The sequence below is a fragment of the Hylobates moloch genome, unplaced genomic scaffold (assembly GCF_009828535.3).
Source record: "Hylobates moloch isolate HMO894 unplaced genomic scaffold, HMol_V3 SCAFFOLD_8, whole genome shotgun sequence".
Taxonomy (NCBI): Eukaryota; Metazoa; Chordata; class Mammalia; order Primates; family Hylobatidae; genus Hylobates; species Hylobates moloch.
The window spans coordinates 81320224-81336459 of NW_026652283.1; the positions used below are offsets into that span (position 1 = coordinate 81320224).

The following is a 16236-nucleotide window of genomic DNA, read 5'->3' on the forward strand; positions in this document are numbered from 1 at the left end:
ACATGGAGAAACCCTATTTCTACTAAAAATACAAAAAAAAAATAGCCAGGCGTGGTGGCACATGCCTGTAATCCCAGCTACTCAGGAGGCTGAGGCAAGAGAATCGCTTGAACCAGGGAGGCAGAGGTTGCAGTGAGCCGAGATCATGCCATTGCACCCCAGCTTGGGCAACAAGAGTAAAACTCCGTCTCAGAAAAAAGAAAAAAAAAAAAGCAACACATTTTTACTGAGTGCCTTCCATGTGCCAGGCCAGGCCAGGCCAGGCCAGGCCAGATGCTGGGGAGGTAGTAGTGAGCCAGCTATACCAACATGGCCTCACAAGTTTAAAGGGTCACATAATCCAAACGTTTGCAGAGCCTACTTTGGCTCACACTGTGCCCTCTAACCAGAAAGCCCATCTCAGCTTGTCCCTTAACTTTTTTTTTTTTTTGAGACGGAGTCTCACTCTGTTGCCCAGGTTGGAGTATAGTGGTGCTATCTCAGCTCACTGCAACCTCTGTCTCCCAGGTTCAAGTGATTCTTATGCCTCAGCCTCCCAAGTAGCTGAGATTACAAGCGTGCACCACCACATCCGGCTAATTTTTGTATTTTTAGTAAAGATGGGGCTTCACCATGTTGGCCAGGCTGGTCTCGATCTCCTGACCTCAGGTGATCTACCCGCCTTGGCCTCCCAAAGTGCTGGGATTACAGGCATGAGCCACTGCACCCAGCTATTCCTTACATTTAAAAATTGTCCTTTCTCCTTCAATAGTGAACACAAATGTTGCCTCCTCCATGAAACCTTTTCCGACTGCCCTTTGTAAATTATTTTTCTCTTCTCTGAACTTTTATAATGCTTTATGTTAACCTTAGTTGGACCACTTAACATCTTCTTCCTCGTATTATGATTATTTAGTATGTAGCTCCCTCTTAGTGGCCATCGGGGGTTAGGATGCCTTATTCATATCTGTGTGCCTCATACAACTAGCGTACAGAGTGTCGTGTGCATAGTTAGCATTCAAGAAATGTATGCCAGGTGCGGAGGCTCACACCTGTAATCTCAACAGGATTGCTCAAGTTCAGGAGTTTGAAACCAGCATGAGCAACATGGGGAAACCTTGTCTCTACAAAAAATTTTTAAAATTAGCTTGGGATGGTGGTGTGTGCTTGTAGTCCCAGCTACTTGGGAAGCTAAGGCAAGAGGATTGCTTGAGCTTGGGAGGCCAAGGCTGCAGTAAAGCTGTGATCATGCCACTGCACTCTAGCCTGGGAGACTGGAGTGAGGAGTGAGGCCCTGTCTCAAAAAAAAAAAAAAAAGAAAAGGAAAGGAAAGAAAAGAAATGTACATTCTGCAAATGAACATATGAATGACATGACCGTAATATTAACAGAGAAGCTAAATGCCAAAAGATAACAATGAGGCAGGGCACGGTGGCTCATGCCTGTAATCCCAGCACTTTGGCAGGCCGAGGCAGGCAGATCACTTGAGATCAGTAGTTCCAGACCAGCCTGTCCAACATGGTGAAACCCCATCTCTACTAAAAAAAATACAAAAAAATTAGCCAGGCGTGGTGGCACGCACCTGTAATCCTAGCTACTCAGGAGGCTGAGGCATGAGAGTTGCTTGAACTGGGAGGTGGAGGTTGCAGTGAGCCGAGATCGCACCACTACACTCCAGCCTGGGTGACAAAGTGAGATTCAGTCTCAAAAAAAAAAAAAAAAAAAATCACACACACATAAAAAAAACAAGAGAAAAATGAATGCAATGCTGTCCAGGCTAGAGGGGGAGGAGAGTGGAGAGTGTGTTCCCCTGGGAGAACAGGAAAGCTATATGCCTCAGCTTCTTGACTCCATGTCTTTGAGGGAGCCTGGAAGGCCCTCCTCTGCCTTGTCCCGCCACCAGCAACAATTCGCCCCCAGGTGAAATGTCAGGATGTTCTCAGTGAATGAGGGAGTCTGGGAACTCCTACTCTTCCCTAGGAAGCAGCAAATGCCACCTCTTTCTCTCTTGCTGTCCCAGGCTGCTGAGCACAACCCACCCCATTGCCCTAGCCTCCCCATCTGTGCACCAGCACCCCCGGACAGGCTCCCCCCAGTAGCAGTGTGTTTTACTCTGCTCTGTCCACTCTTCAGGGCCTGTGTGGAGTCTAGCAGTGGGGATCACAGTGTGTATTTATATATATTATTTTATTTTATTATTTTATTTTTTGAGACAGTCTCGCTCTGTCACCCAGACTGAGTGCAGTGGTATGATCACAGCTCACTGCAGCCTCAAACTTCTGGTCTCAGGTGATCCTCTTGCTTTAGCCTCCCATGTAGCTGGGACCACAGGCGCATGCCATCATGCCCAGTAACTTTTTGTATTTTTTTGTAGAGACAGGGTTTCATCATATTGCCCAGGCTTGTCTCAAACTCCTGTGACCAAGCGGTCCTCCCACCTCATCCTCCCAAAGTACTGGGATTACAGGCGTGAGCCACTGAGCATTTTTTTGTTTGTTTGTTTGTTTGTTTGTTTTTGAGACGGAGTTTCGCTCTTGTCGCCCAGGCTGGAGTGCAATGGCACGCTCTCCGGCTCACCACAACCTCCGCCTCCTGGGTTCAAGTGATTCTCCCACCTCAGCCTCCCGAGTAGCTGGGATTACAGACACCACACCCAGCTAATTTTGTATTTTTAGTAGAGACTGGGTTTCTCCATGTTGGTCAGGGTGGTCTTGAACTCCCAACCTCAGGTGATCCGCCCACCTCAGCCTCCCAAAGTGCTGGGATTACAGGCATGAGCCACCGCGCCCGGCGCCACTGAGCATTTTTAAAAGTCAGTGCTGGGGCTGGCCGCGGTGGCTCACACCTGTAATCCCAGTACTTTGGGAGGCCAAGGCAGGCAGATCACCTGAGGTCAGGAGTTGAAGACCAGCCTGGCCAACAAGGTGAAACCCTGTCTCTACTAAAAATACAAAAATTAGCTGGGCATGGTGACACGCACCTATAATCCCAGCTATTTGGGAGGCTGAGGCAGAAGAATTGCTTGAACTCGGGAGGTGGAGGTTGCAGTGAGCCCAGATGGCGCCATTGCACTCCGGCCTGGGTAACAGAGCGAGACTATGTCTCAACAAAAAATAATAATAATTTTAAAAAAGTCAGTGCTGGGTGCATAGGATACTGAGTAACTATTCCTTTTCATGGCTTGGTTGTGAATTTCTTGGATCTTCCTCTGTGACCTTGGGCAAGTTGTGTAGCTCCTCTGAGCGTTCAGTTCCTTATCTGTCAAAGGAGAACAAATTCCAACCTCATTGTGAGAACTCAAGGGGGTGATGTGTGTAAAACTTTGAATTCGAAGTTCTCATGAGTTCTCCCAGAAGCCACCGCTCTTTCTCTTTCTCTAAGCAGCCTGAGGTAATCTGTGAAAATGGTTCGCTATTCACTTGACCCAGAGAACCCCACAAAATCATGCAAATCAAGAGGTTCCAATCTTCGTGTTCACTTTAAGAACACTCATGAAACTGCCCAGGCCATCATGGATATGCATGTATGAAAAGCCACGAAGTATCTGAAAGATGTCACTTTACAGAAACAGTGCATACCATTCCGACATTACAACGGTAGAGCTGGCAGGTGTACCCAGGCCAAGCAGTGGGGCTGGACACAAGATTGGTGGCCCAAAAAGAGTGCTGAATTTTTGCTGCACATGCTTAAAAATGCAGAGAGTAATGCTGAATTTAAGGGTTTCAATGTAGATTCTCTGGTCATTGAGGATATCCAAGTGAACAAAGCACCTAAGATGCGCCGCTGGACCTACAGAGCTCATGGTCGGATTAACCCATACATGAGCTCTCCCTGCCACATCAAGATGGTCCTTACTGAAAAGGAACAGATTCTTCCTAAACCAGAAGTGGAGATTGCCCAGAAGAAAAAGATATCCCAGAAGAAACTGAAGAAACAAAAACTTATGGCACGAAAGTAAGTTCAGCATTAAAATACGTGCAATTAAAAGGGGAAAAAAAAACTTTGAATTTTCCCTAGAACTCAATAAGGCTCAGAGAAAAGGAAGTGTAGAGGTGAGCTGGGTGCCTGGTGCTCAGGCCCCGGGCTGGGTGATTCCACAAGGCAGTCTGTTGTTCTTTATCACAACCCAGGGAAGTGGCAACTGTCACTCCTTTCACAAGCTCACCCCCTAAGGCTCAGAGGCCTTTACCTGTCAGCAGGGCTCTTTCATGTCCCAGCCAGGAGCTGGATCTGGACACTGCAGTGACACTCTTGACAGGGGAGGAAGGAGGTAAGACAGGAGAATGGATAGAACAGAGGAGGGTTTCCAAGATCATAAAGACACTGTGAGTCAAGGGGTAAATGAACATTTGAGAGAGGACCTAGAAGGCTGTTTGCAAGAAGACCAGATTCAAGAAGAAGTCTTGAGACCAGGAGCAGTGGCTCACGCCTATAATTCCAGCATTTTGGGAGGCCGAAGAGGGAGGATCACTTGAGCCCAGAAGTTTAAGAGCAGCCAGGGCAACACAGAGAGACTCCATCTCTACAAAAGTAAAAATAAAATAAAATAAAATAAAAATTAGCCATTTGTGGTGGTGCACGCCTGTGGTCCCAGCTACTTGGGAGGCTGAGGTGGGAGGATTGCTTTAGCTCAGGAGGTCGAGGCTGCAGTGAGCTGTGATTGTGCCACTGCATTCCAGCCTAGGTGACAGAGTGAGACCCTGTCTCAAAAAAAAAAAAAGCTTTGAAACTGGAAGGAAGCCTGGAAAACAATCACACCAACACAACCAATTTACAAATGAGGAGCCTGGGGCACAGAGAGGGAAAGTGGCAAAAGCAGGGCTAGAAACCAAGTTTCCTGACTCCTAGTGTGTTCATTCTGGAGTTGCATCCTTTGGGTGGTGGCTGAGGGCCAGAAGGAAGGTCCATGGACAGCCTAGAGCTTCAAACAGAAACAGAAAGTCTTTAGGGAGGTCAGAATTCCCAGAAAACTGGGAATTGGGACAAACTGAAAACTGAATTATCTTGCGGACCTGCCTCTGGGAAGGTCATGTCATAACCATTTTTCTTTTTCTTTTCCTTTTGGCAGGGGAATGGAGTCTCGCTCTTGTTGCCCAGGCTGGAGTGCAATGGCATGATCTTGGCTTACTGCAACCTCCGCCTCCCGGGTTCAAGGGATTCTCCTGCCTCAGCCTCCTCAGTAGCTGGGATTACAAGCGTGCACCGCCACGCCCAGCAAATCATTGTATTTTTAGTAGAGACGGGGTTTCACCATGTTGTCTAGGCTGGTCATGAACTCCTGACCTCAGGTGATTTGCCCGCCTCGGCCACCCAAATTGCTGGGATTACAGGCGTGAGCCACTGCACCAGGCCGTCATAACCATTTTTCTGTCACAAAAGTTGCACTGATTGTCAGCTTGCTAATGAAAACAATAGAAAACCTTGACCAACAGCCTTACTGTTCCTCCCTACAACTGACTTGCTCCCCGTCTCCTCTGCTCTGTCAGATGAGCCTTTCCAGAGCAAGCCTCCACCCATCTCACACACACACCCTGCTTGGTGGCTCTCTATTGTTGTTTCTTTCCTTTTCTTTCTTTCTGTCTTTTTTTTTTTTTTTTAAATAAATAAATAAAGACAGGGTCTTGCTGTGTTGCCCAGGCTGGTCTCTAATTCCTGGGCTCAAGCAATCCTCCCACCTCAGCCTCCTAATGTGCTGGGATTACAGGCATGAGCCATTGTATTTGGTCCCTATTGGCTTTTTTTCTTCTTCTTTTTTTTTTTTTTTTGAGACAGAGTTTTACTCTGTTGCCCAGGCTGCAGTGCAGTGGTGCGATCTCGGCTCACTGCAACCTCTGCCTCCCAGGTTCAAGGGATTCTTGTGCCTCACCCGCCCAAGCAGCTGGGACTACAGGCACACAACACCATGCCTGGCTAATTTTTGTATTTTTAATAGAGATGAGGTTTCGCCAGATTGGCCAGGCCAGTCTCAAACTCCTGGCCTCAAGTGATCCACCTGCCTCGGCCTCCCAAAGTGCTGGGATTACAGGCGTGAGCCACTGTGCCCGGCCTATTAACACTTTATCATACTTGTTTTATTGTTATTTATTTGTTTATTTTTTGAGACAGAGTCTCACTCTGTTGCCCAGGTTGGAGTGCAGTGGTGTGATCTCGGCTCACTGCAACCTCCACCTCTAGGGTTCAAGAGATTTTCATGCCTCAGCCTCCTGAGTAGCTGGGATTACCAGCATGCACCACCACGCCCAGCTAATCTTTGTATTTTTAGTACAGACAGGGTTTCACCAGGTTGGCCAGGATGGTCTCAAACTCCTGGCCACGGGTCATCTGCCTACCTCGGCTTCACAAAGTGTTGGGATTACAGGCGTGAGCCACTGCACGTGGCCTATTTACTTATTTATTTATTTTTGAGACAGGGTCTGGCTCTGTCACCCAGGCTGAAGTGCAGTGGCACGATTTTGGCTCACTGTAGCCTCAACCTCCCGGGCTCAAGCAGTTCTCTCATCTCAGCCTCCCAAGTAGCTAGGACTAACAGAGGCATGCCCGGCTAATTTTTTAATTTTTTGTGGGGACGAGGTCTCACTACGTTACCCAGGCTGGTTTCAAACTCATAGACTCAAGGGGTCCTCCTGTTTTAGCCTCCCAAAGTGCTGGAATTACATAATATACGTATCAAAAATGCATTACTTCCTAGAACAGGGGTTAATCAGAAGACAACATGGCCAGTTCGTCTCTACACAATGAAATAATCAAATCTTGGCTGGGCGCAGTGGCTCATGCCTGTAATCGCAGCACTTTGGGAGACCAAGGCTGGTGGATCACCTGAGGTCAGGAGTTTGAGACCAGCCTGGCCAACGTGCTGAAACCCCCGTCTCTACTAAAAAAAATTAAAAATAAAAAAATTAGCTGGGCATGGTTGCACTCTTGTAATCCCAGCTACTCAGGAGGCTGAGGCAGAGGAATCGCTTGAACCGTGGAGGCAGAGGTTGTAGTGAGCCAAGATCTTGACACTGCACCCCGGCCTGGGCAACAGGGTGAGATCCATCTCAAAAATAAATAAACAAATAAAAAATAGGCCTGGCGCAGTGGCTCACGCCTGTAACCCCAGCATTTTGTGAGGCCGAGGCAGGTGTGTTAGGAATAACGCTCAAAATCCTAAGGAAATTGAACACTTGAACCAAGGATCCTTAGCAAAGCAATTTTATTTCTGTGCAGAGGGATGCCTCCTTGGCCAGTTGCCATGAGAGCACACCTGAACAAAGGGGCATGAGAGCCTTTATTCCTTATGCAAGTTCTGCCCCGTACCCTTTCCCCATTGGCCGGGGTCGGGTCATACAATCTCAACTAATCCCTGTTGGCTAAACATTTGATTTTTTTTAGATAGGGTGGGCACGTAAAAGAAAGTAGAGAGGAAGGGTAAGGGGTGTCTGTAATGAGCTAGAAAGTTAGTCCTCTTTCCAAATAAGGAAAGGAATGTGAGCTGGTACTGATAACGCCTGGTACTGTGGCGGCGTGCCTGGGCATCTAACAAAGGCAAAAAGGAGAAAAGGAGAAAAAGGAGAAAAAAAGGGGGGGGTATTATGAATTAAAGAATAAATGATTGATCAGGTTATCTGAAGAGAAACCTCATCATATCCCACAGGTGGATCACTTGAGGCCAGGAGTTTGAGACCAGCCAGACCAACATGGTGAAACCTCATCTCTACTAAAAATACAAAACTAGCCAGATGTCATGGCACATGCCTGTAATCTCAGCTACTATGGAGGCTGAGGCAGGAGAATCGCTTGAACCTAGGAGGCAGAGGTTGCAATGAGCTGAGATCACACTATTGCATTCCTGCCTGGGCAACATGAGCAAAACTCCATCTCAAAAAAAAAAAGGCAAAATCCCAGCACTTTGGGAGGCCGAGGTGGGTGGATCACCCGAGTTCAGGAGTTCAAGACCAGCCTGGCTAACACAGTGAAACCCCATCTCTACTAAAAATACAAAAAAAAATTAGCCGGGTGTGGTGGCGGGCGCCTGTAGTCCCAGCTACTTGGGAGACTGAGACAGGAGAATGGCATGAACCTGGGAGGCAGAGCTTGCAGTGCGCCAAGATCGCGCCACTGCACTCCAGCCTGGGGTGACAGAGCGAGACTCTGTCTAAAAAAAGATAAGGGGCTGTGGAGACCAAGGTTCTTATTATGCAGATGATGAAGCTTCCAGGTAGCAGGCTTCAGAGAGAATAGATTGTAGGCTGGGCGCGGTGGCTCACGCTTGTAATCCCAGCACTTCGGGCGGCCGAGGCGGGCGGATCACCCGCCGCGGATCACCGGTCTCAGGAGATCGAGACCACGGTGAAACCCTGTCTCTACTAAAAATACAAAAAATTAGCCCGGCGTGCTGGCGGGCGCCTGTAGTCCCAGCTACTCGGAGAGGCTGAGGCAGGAGAATGGCGTGAACCCGGGAGGCGGAGCTTGCAGTGAGCCGAGATTGCGCCACTGCACTCCAGCCTGGGTGACAGAGCGAGACTCCGTCTCAAAAAAAAAAAAAAAAAGAGAATAGATTGTAAACGTTTCTTATCAGATTTAGTCTGTTTTATTAGTCGTTTTCTCTTTTTCCTTTTTAAGACAGTGTTTCACTCTGTTGCCCAGGCTAAAGTGCAGTGGCACAATCTCAACTCACTGCAACCTCTGCCTCCTGGGTTCAAGAGATCCTCCTACTTCAGCCTTCTGAGTAGCTGGAACTACAGGAGTCTGCCACCACATCTAATTTTTTTGCTGTTTTTTTTTTTGTTTGTTTGTTTTTTTTTAGACGGAGTCTTGCTCTGTCGCCCAGGCTGGAGTGCAGTGGCGCAATCTCGGCTCACTGCAAGCTCCGCCTCCCAGGTTCATGCCATTCTCCTGCCTCAGCCTCTCCGAGTAGCTGGGACTACAGGCGCCCGCCACCACGCCCGGCTAATTTTTTTGTATTTTTAGTAGAGACGGGGTTTCACCATGGTCTCGATCTCCTGACCTCGTGATCTGCCCGCCTCGGCCTCCCAAAGTGCTGGGATTACAAGCGTGAGCCACCGCGCTCGGCCTTTGCTGTTTTTTTTTAAAGTCAGGGTCTCACTCTGTTGCCCAGGCTGGAGTGCAGTGGTGCGATCACAGCTCACTGCAACCTTGATTTCCTGAGCTCAAGCAATCCTCCCACCCCAGCCTCCTGGACAGCTGGGACTACAGGCATACGCCACCAAGCCTGGCTAATGTTTGCATTTTTTGTAGAGACGAGGTATTGCTATGTTGCTCAGGCTGGTCTCAGTAGCATACAAAACACACTTATCTCTTTGGAGATTCCAAGGATTTTAGGAGTTGTATGCCAAGAAGCTGGGACAAAAGCCAAATATATATTTCACAATATCGCAGTCTACCCCAGTCTTTGAACACAGATCCCTTACATGCAAAAGTACTGGCAAAATTACTGGAATCCTGTTTAATCATTAGTAATTAGTTTAGTCTATATCATATCATATAAATGTATTTTTCAGGGCAAGGCCACTCAGGTTTGCAGACTTCCATTCAATCTTGTCAGGTTCCAAAACCAGGAGTTGTCTCAGCAAACATAGCATCTGGTATAATCGAGCTGAGACAATGTCAGGTGTTGATGTAACATTGGATTTCTCTCATTATATAACCCATTTAATCATTTATTTACCCTTGGCTACTATTTCTTCTTCTCTTCATTTATACCCAAACTTTTCCACCTTTGGAAGGGACATTAGGTTCAGCCACTGTGCTGGTCTTGATTGCAGGCAGCGATACTAGTCTATCAAGTACCTCTCCTCAGTCCATTCCCATTCAGATAGGGTAAGGCTACACAGTGCAAAACTAGTGGGCTATTTTTACCACCAGGCAATATAGCTGTATTCACTGTTAACAACAATTTTACCAAATGGGGTAAAGGCACAACCCACCCCCATCAGGCCCTTAGAAATTATAAGGCTGGGCCAGACACGATGGCACATGCCTGTAATCCTAGCACTTCAGGAGACTGAGGCGAGTGGATCACTTAAGGTCAGGAGTTCAAGATCAGCCTGGCCAACATGGTGAAACCCCGGCCCTACTAAAAATACAAAAATTAGCTGGGCATGTTGGCACACGCCTGTAATCCCAGCTACTCGGGAGGCTGAGGCAGGAGAATCGCTTGAACCTGGGAGGCAGAGGTTGCAGTGAGCTGAGATCATGCCACTGCACTCCACCCTGGGCAAGGGAGTGAGACATTGTATCAAAAAAAAAAAAAAAAAAGAAAGAAAGAAACTATGAGGCTGGGCATGGTGGCTTACACCTGTAATCTTAGCACTTTGGGGGACCAAGGCAGGTGGATCACTTGAGCCCAAGAGTTCAAGACCAGCCTGGGCAACACGAAGAAATCCTGTCTACAAAAAAATACAAAAATTACGGCTGAGTGTGGTGGCTCATGCCTGTAATCCCAGCACTTTGGGAGGCCAAGAAGGGAGAATCATAAGGTCAAGACACTGAGACCATCCTGGCCAAGATGGTGAAAACCCGTCTCTACTAAAAATACAAAAATTAGCTGGGCATGGTGGGGCATGCCTATACTCCCAGCTACTAGGGAGGCTGAGGCAGGAGAATCACTTGAACCCGGGAGGCAGAGGTTGCAGTGAGCCGAGATCGTGCCACTGCACTCCAGCCTGGTGACAGAGCAAGACTCTGTCTCAAAAAAAAAAAAAAAACCAAAACAACAACAATAAAAAAACACACACACACAAAAATTAGCTTGGCGTGCATGGCACGCAGGTAGTCCCAGCTACTTGGGAGGCTGAGGTGGGAGAATTGCTTGAGCCTGGGAGGTCGAGGCTACAGTGTGCCGTGATGGCACCACTACATTCTGGGTGACAGAGTGAGACTCTGTCTCAAAAAAATAAATAAATAAAAAGGAATCCTTACATAAGGTTTAAAAACATAGTTACAGTCTCTTGCTTAGGAATCCTTCCTGCCTCCAGCTTTTGTAGTTGCAGTCCTGGGCCTAGGACCACTGCATAAGATAGGGGGAAGATTTTTGAGATGATGTAGGGAAGAAAGAAATAAAAGGTATAGTCATTATGTCAGCATAACGCTTCCTTGGCAAGAATTGCATAGTCATTCCAGCCTTCTCCCTGGCCCCTTCTCCCCAGATCCACCAGAAAAACAGAGGAAAATCTAATGGGGTCATCCTTTAGTCTCATGCATGTTAAGTGTGAGCACACACTCCTGAATGCGTGTAAACCAGCCCTTCATGCTTTTATCTCCCCCAGTTTTAGACAACCCATGCTTTTTTTGATAGCCAAAAGCAGGTTTTTTATTTCTGGTTTAGTAAAAAAAAAATAAAAATAAAAAAATCACCCAGTGATTATGGGGAGTCTAGGAAAACTTGTCCCAATAATGCCAACGTGGAGGTGAAGAGCTGACTGGGCAGCTGGGCAGTGGGACTTTCTGTTTGGCAGGCTGCTTCTCCTGTGCCTGGTCATGGTTTTCATGTGAGAAGAATGTTCCTGGCCCTGCTAGGGTTTTTCAGGGCCACGAACTCACAGTCTTTTTCTGAAATTTCAACCTGTTCCATTTGAGAGAGTAGAGTTCCCTCATCAAGTCCTCTCCCTCCCACTGCTCTTCCTTCAGCTTCCGGCAGCAGTGCTGGGCAGTGAGGTCTATCGGGTGAGCTTCTGCATTGAAGATGTACCCCCCAGCCCCTAGGATGCATTCCCCATAGTGAGTGATCACTGTGGGTGGAGCCATTGCTATGGATGAAGTGGACAACCAATATTTTATTTGCCCATTTCACTTCTCCGTCAAATTATTACTTTTTTTTTTTTTTTTCGAGACAGGGTCTCTGTTGTCCAAGCTGGAGTGCAGTGGTGTGATCAACAGCTCACTGCAGCCTCAACCTCCTGGGTTCAAGAGATCCTCCTAACTCAGCCTCCTGAGTAGCCAGGACTACATGTATGCACCACCACGCCCGGCTAATTTTTGTATTTTTTGTAGAGATGCAGTCTCACTATGTTGCCCAGGCTGCTCTCAGACTCCTCCTGGCCTCCAGTGATCTGCCCCTCTCGGCCTCCCAAAGTGCTGGGATTACTGGTGTGAGCCACCATGACTGGCCAGTTGGCTTCTTTTTTCTTTTTTTTCTCAGCTGTGTGAAATCTTCCACCACAGAGGAGGTTGGTTTATAGGTAGAGAAGGGCTGATGAAGGCTGGGCGCAGTGGCTCACGCCTGTAATCCCAGCACTTTGGGAGGCCAAGGCGGGTGGATCACGAGGTCAGGAGATCAAGACCATCCTGGCTAACACGATGAAACCCCGTCTCTACTAAAAATGCAAAAAAAATTAGCCAGGCGTGGTGGTGGGCGCCTGTAGTCCCAGCTACTCGGGAGGCTGAGGCAGGAGAATGGCGTGAACCCGGGAGGCAGAGCTTGCAGTGAGCCGAGATCACGCCACTGCACTCCAGCTTGGGTGACAGAGCGAGACTCCATCTCAAAAAAAAAAAAAAAAAAAGAGAGAAGGGCTGATGAAAACAGAAACAAAGCACGAAAAGCAGATTTGTCATTTCCAAGTTACTTTGTTTGTAAGATGGGTCAGAATCAAAAAATAACTGATTGGTTGACGTCAGTTACTTTTTTGTAAGGATTAAAACAGAGGAGGCTGTGCGTGGTGGCTCACGCCTGTAATCCCAGCACTTTGGGAGGCCAAAGCGGGTGGGTCAATTGAGTCCAGGAGTTTGAGACCAGCCTAGCCAATGTAGTGAAACCCCATCTCCACTAAAAATGAAAAAAAAAAAAAAAAATAGCTGGGATGGTGGCACATGGCAGTCCCAGCTACTTGGGAGGCTGAGAGGCACAAGAATCGCTTGAACCTGGGAGGCAGAGGTACCAGTGAGCTAAGATGTCACCACTGCACTCCAGCCTGAGCAACAGAGCAAAACTCTGTCTCAAAACAAACAAACAGGCCGGGCGTGGTGGCTCACACCTGTAATCCCAGCACTTTGGGAGACCGAGATGGGCTGATTACTCGAGACCAGGAGTTCAGGACTGGCCTGGCCAACATGGTGAAATCCTGTCTCTACTAAAAATACCAAAAGTTAGCTGAGGCTAGGCACAGTGGCTCATGCCTGTAATCCCAGCACTTTGGGAGGCTGAGGCAAGTGGATCACCTGAGGTCAGCAGTTCGAGGCCAACCTAGCCAACATGGTAAAACCTTGTCTTTACTAAAAATACAAAAAATTAGCTGGGTGTGGTGGCGTGTGCCTGTAGCCCCAGCTACTCAGGAGGCTGAGGCACAAGAATAGCTTGAACCTGGGAGGAAGGGGTTCCAGCGAGCCGAGATTGCACCACTGCACTCCAGCCTGGGCAACAGAGCAAGGCTCTGTCTCAAAAAAAAAACAAAAAAAACAAAAAAAAAACACACACACACAGAGGGAACTTCATCATCATGTTGAATAAAACTGGCCTGTTTGGGAATTTGGTTATTATCTCTCATTCTTCTGATTTCTCAGAAGGTCAGGTAAGCAGCTTGGCTTCTTAACATGTAATTCTGGCATGAGTAATTCCATTTTAGGGTTTTTTTTTTTGTTTTTTTTTTTTTAGACAGAGTCTCACTTTTGTTGCCCAGGCTGGAGTGCAGTGGCACAATGTCGGCTCACTGCAACCTGCACCTCCCGGGTTCAAGCAATTCTCCTGTCTCAGCTTCCCGAGTAGCTGGGACTACAGGTGCCCGCCACCATGCCCGGCTAATTTTTGTATTTTTAGTAGAGATGAGGTTTCACCATATTGGTCAGGCTGGTCTCGAACTCCTGACCTCAGGTGATCCGCCAGCCTCAGCCTCCCAAAGTGTGATGGGATTATAGGCGTAAGCCACCTTGCCCGGCCCATTTTAGTTTTTAGTCTGGTCTTTTGGGTCCTAGTGCAGGAGGTTTGTCCAAAACAATGGCTAACGTAGTGTTTTTATGAGCATCTGAAAGACTCATGAGGGGAATCTGAGACAGTACATTTGATAAGGCTTCCCAAACTGTCTTTCCCTTTTGCAGCAATATAGTTATTTTGGGGGGACTGGGGTTCCCATTAAAGGGCTCTTGGCAATATTAAGTGAGTGAATATGTCATTTATCCTAAAGCCAGTCCCATACGGCTTGCATATGAAGTATATCAGCTGCTTCATCTGAGTGTTCTATTTGGCATTTGTAGGTGGAGCCAGGCAGTCCCCCTTTGCAGGGTAAACAGACCTTACCGTGGCTTTTATCCAGTTCATCAGGCTGGCTGTTCCCTTGGGAATAACCTCCTATGTGTCTGTGTCTCGTAGAGCCATCTGTGATTGTTCCATAGTGAGCTGTGGGTCCTGTGTCAACCTAAACATGCTCTTTCACTCTGCAGCACTTCAAACCAAAGATACTGCTCCTAAATTAGTTGCTCTGCAAAATGAAACGCTTCCTTCACACTATCCCTCTAGTTTTCACAGTATCTTGGTTTTGCCGCTTCCCTGCACTGACTGCCTTTTTGGTAACCACAGGTCTTAGAGGTACTTTCTGTTGTCTCTCTATAATTTTTCCCTTCTCGGGGAGGCTTTGCGGCTTGTGGCCAAAGCTCAGACTAACTGAAAGCTGAGCTTAGTCTAGCATCAAGATTGACCCAGAACTCCCTTTTACTTTCATTTTTAGCTATTACATATAACAGTAAACAAGGAATTGAAATGTTGTGTTTTTTTCTTATTAGTTTGCATTTCTTTTTTGTTGTTTTGAGACATGGTCTCATTCTGTCACCCAGGCTGGAGTACAGTGGCGCAGTCTAGGCTCACTTCAATCTCCACCTTGCAGGCTTAAGTGATCCTCCCACCTTAGCCTCCCAAGTAGTTGGGACTATAGGCCCGCACCACCATGCCCAGCTAATTTTTATATTTTCATTGTTGTTGTTGTCGTCATTGTTTTGAGACAGAGTTTCGCTCGTTGCCCAGGCTGGAGTGCAATGGCGCGATCTCGGCTCACTGCAACCTCCACCTCCTGGGTGCAAGTGATTCTCCTGCCTCAGCCTCCTGAGTACCTGGGATTACAGGCGCATGCCACTATGCCTGGCTAACTTTGTATTTTTAGTAGAGACGGGGTTTCTCCATGTTGGTCAGGCTGGTCTCAAACTCCCGACCTCAGGTGATCCGCCTGCCTCGGCCTCCCAAAGTGCTGGGATTACAGGCGTGAGCCACTGTGTCCGGCCTAATTTTTGTATTTTTATTAGAGACAGGGTTTCACCATGTCACCCAGGCTGGTGTTGAGGAAATCCTGACCTCAAGTGATCCTCCTGCCTCAGCCTCCCAAAGTGCTGGGATTACAGGTGTGAGCCACTGCACCCAGCCTAGTTTGCATTTCTTTATCCATTTGGTAAACCTACTCCCTGGGAGTTGGATGCATCTCTAAATTTTATTGGTAACTTTTACCTTTTGTAACTGATTGTAGCACAGCTGATACTTCATACCATGGGGGACCACATGGCCACCCAGGAATCAAAAGTTCCTCACCTCCCACCCTTTATCCTTTTTATTCCCAAACTACATGTTTCCATGAGCACAGCTGGTGTAGCAAATCCCACTTCTGACACCAAACATGACATTATAGGTGGGGGAACAAAAAAAAACAACCAAGTGATTTTTCCTATTCTCTTACTCAGCAGTCAACAATACTTCTGTGACCAGCGTATGGGAGTTTTTCCCCACACACCAAGCAAGTAGTCCTTTGGCTGTGGACACCACCTAGATATCCTCCAATTCAGTTTAATTCTGACATTATCTACCCAGAGATGGAGTCAGATCCCATATGTTGAAGGCTTAGTCCCACAAGATTGTCCCCGCCACTTCCAATGCCAATGGCAAAGTCCAGTTTTTTTAGCCTGTGCTACAGACAGACTGATTATAAATTGAAGTTCCTTGGGTTCAACTAATTTGCTAGAGTGGCTCATAGAATCCAGAGAAACACATTTACTGATTTATTATACAGTTTAATACAAAGGATATAGATGAAGAGATGCATAGCGTGAGGTATGGAGGGAGGGGCACAAAGCTTCCATGCCCTCTCCAAGCATGTCACCTTCCAGCAACCTCCAAGTGTTTAGCTACCCAGAAGCTCATTCAGATTCTGTTTTTTTTGTTTTTGAGACAGGTTTTTGCTCTGTTGCTGATATGGTTTGGCTGTGTCCCCACTCAAATCTCATCCTGAATTCCTACATGCTGTGGGAAGGACTGGTAAGAGGTAATTGAATCATGGGGGCAGGTCT

At 47.4% G+C, this 16236-nt stretch overlaps 1 pseudogene; it reads left to right on the forward strand.

Moving 5' to 3' along the window:
* Positions 1–3333: 3333 nt before the first annotated feature.
* On the forward strand, positions 3334–3937 carry LOC116473520 (large ribosomal subunit protein uL22-like; annotated as a pseudogene).
* The last annotated feature ends 12299 nt before the right edge of the window (positions 3938–16236 follow it).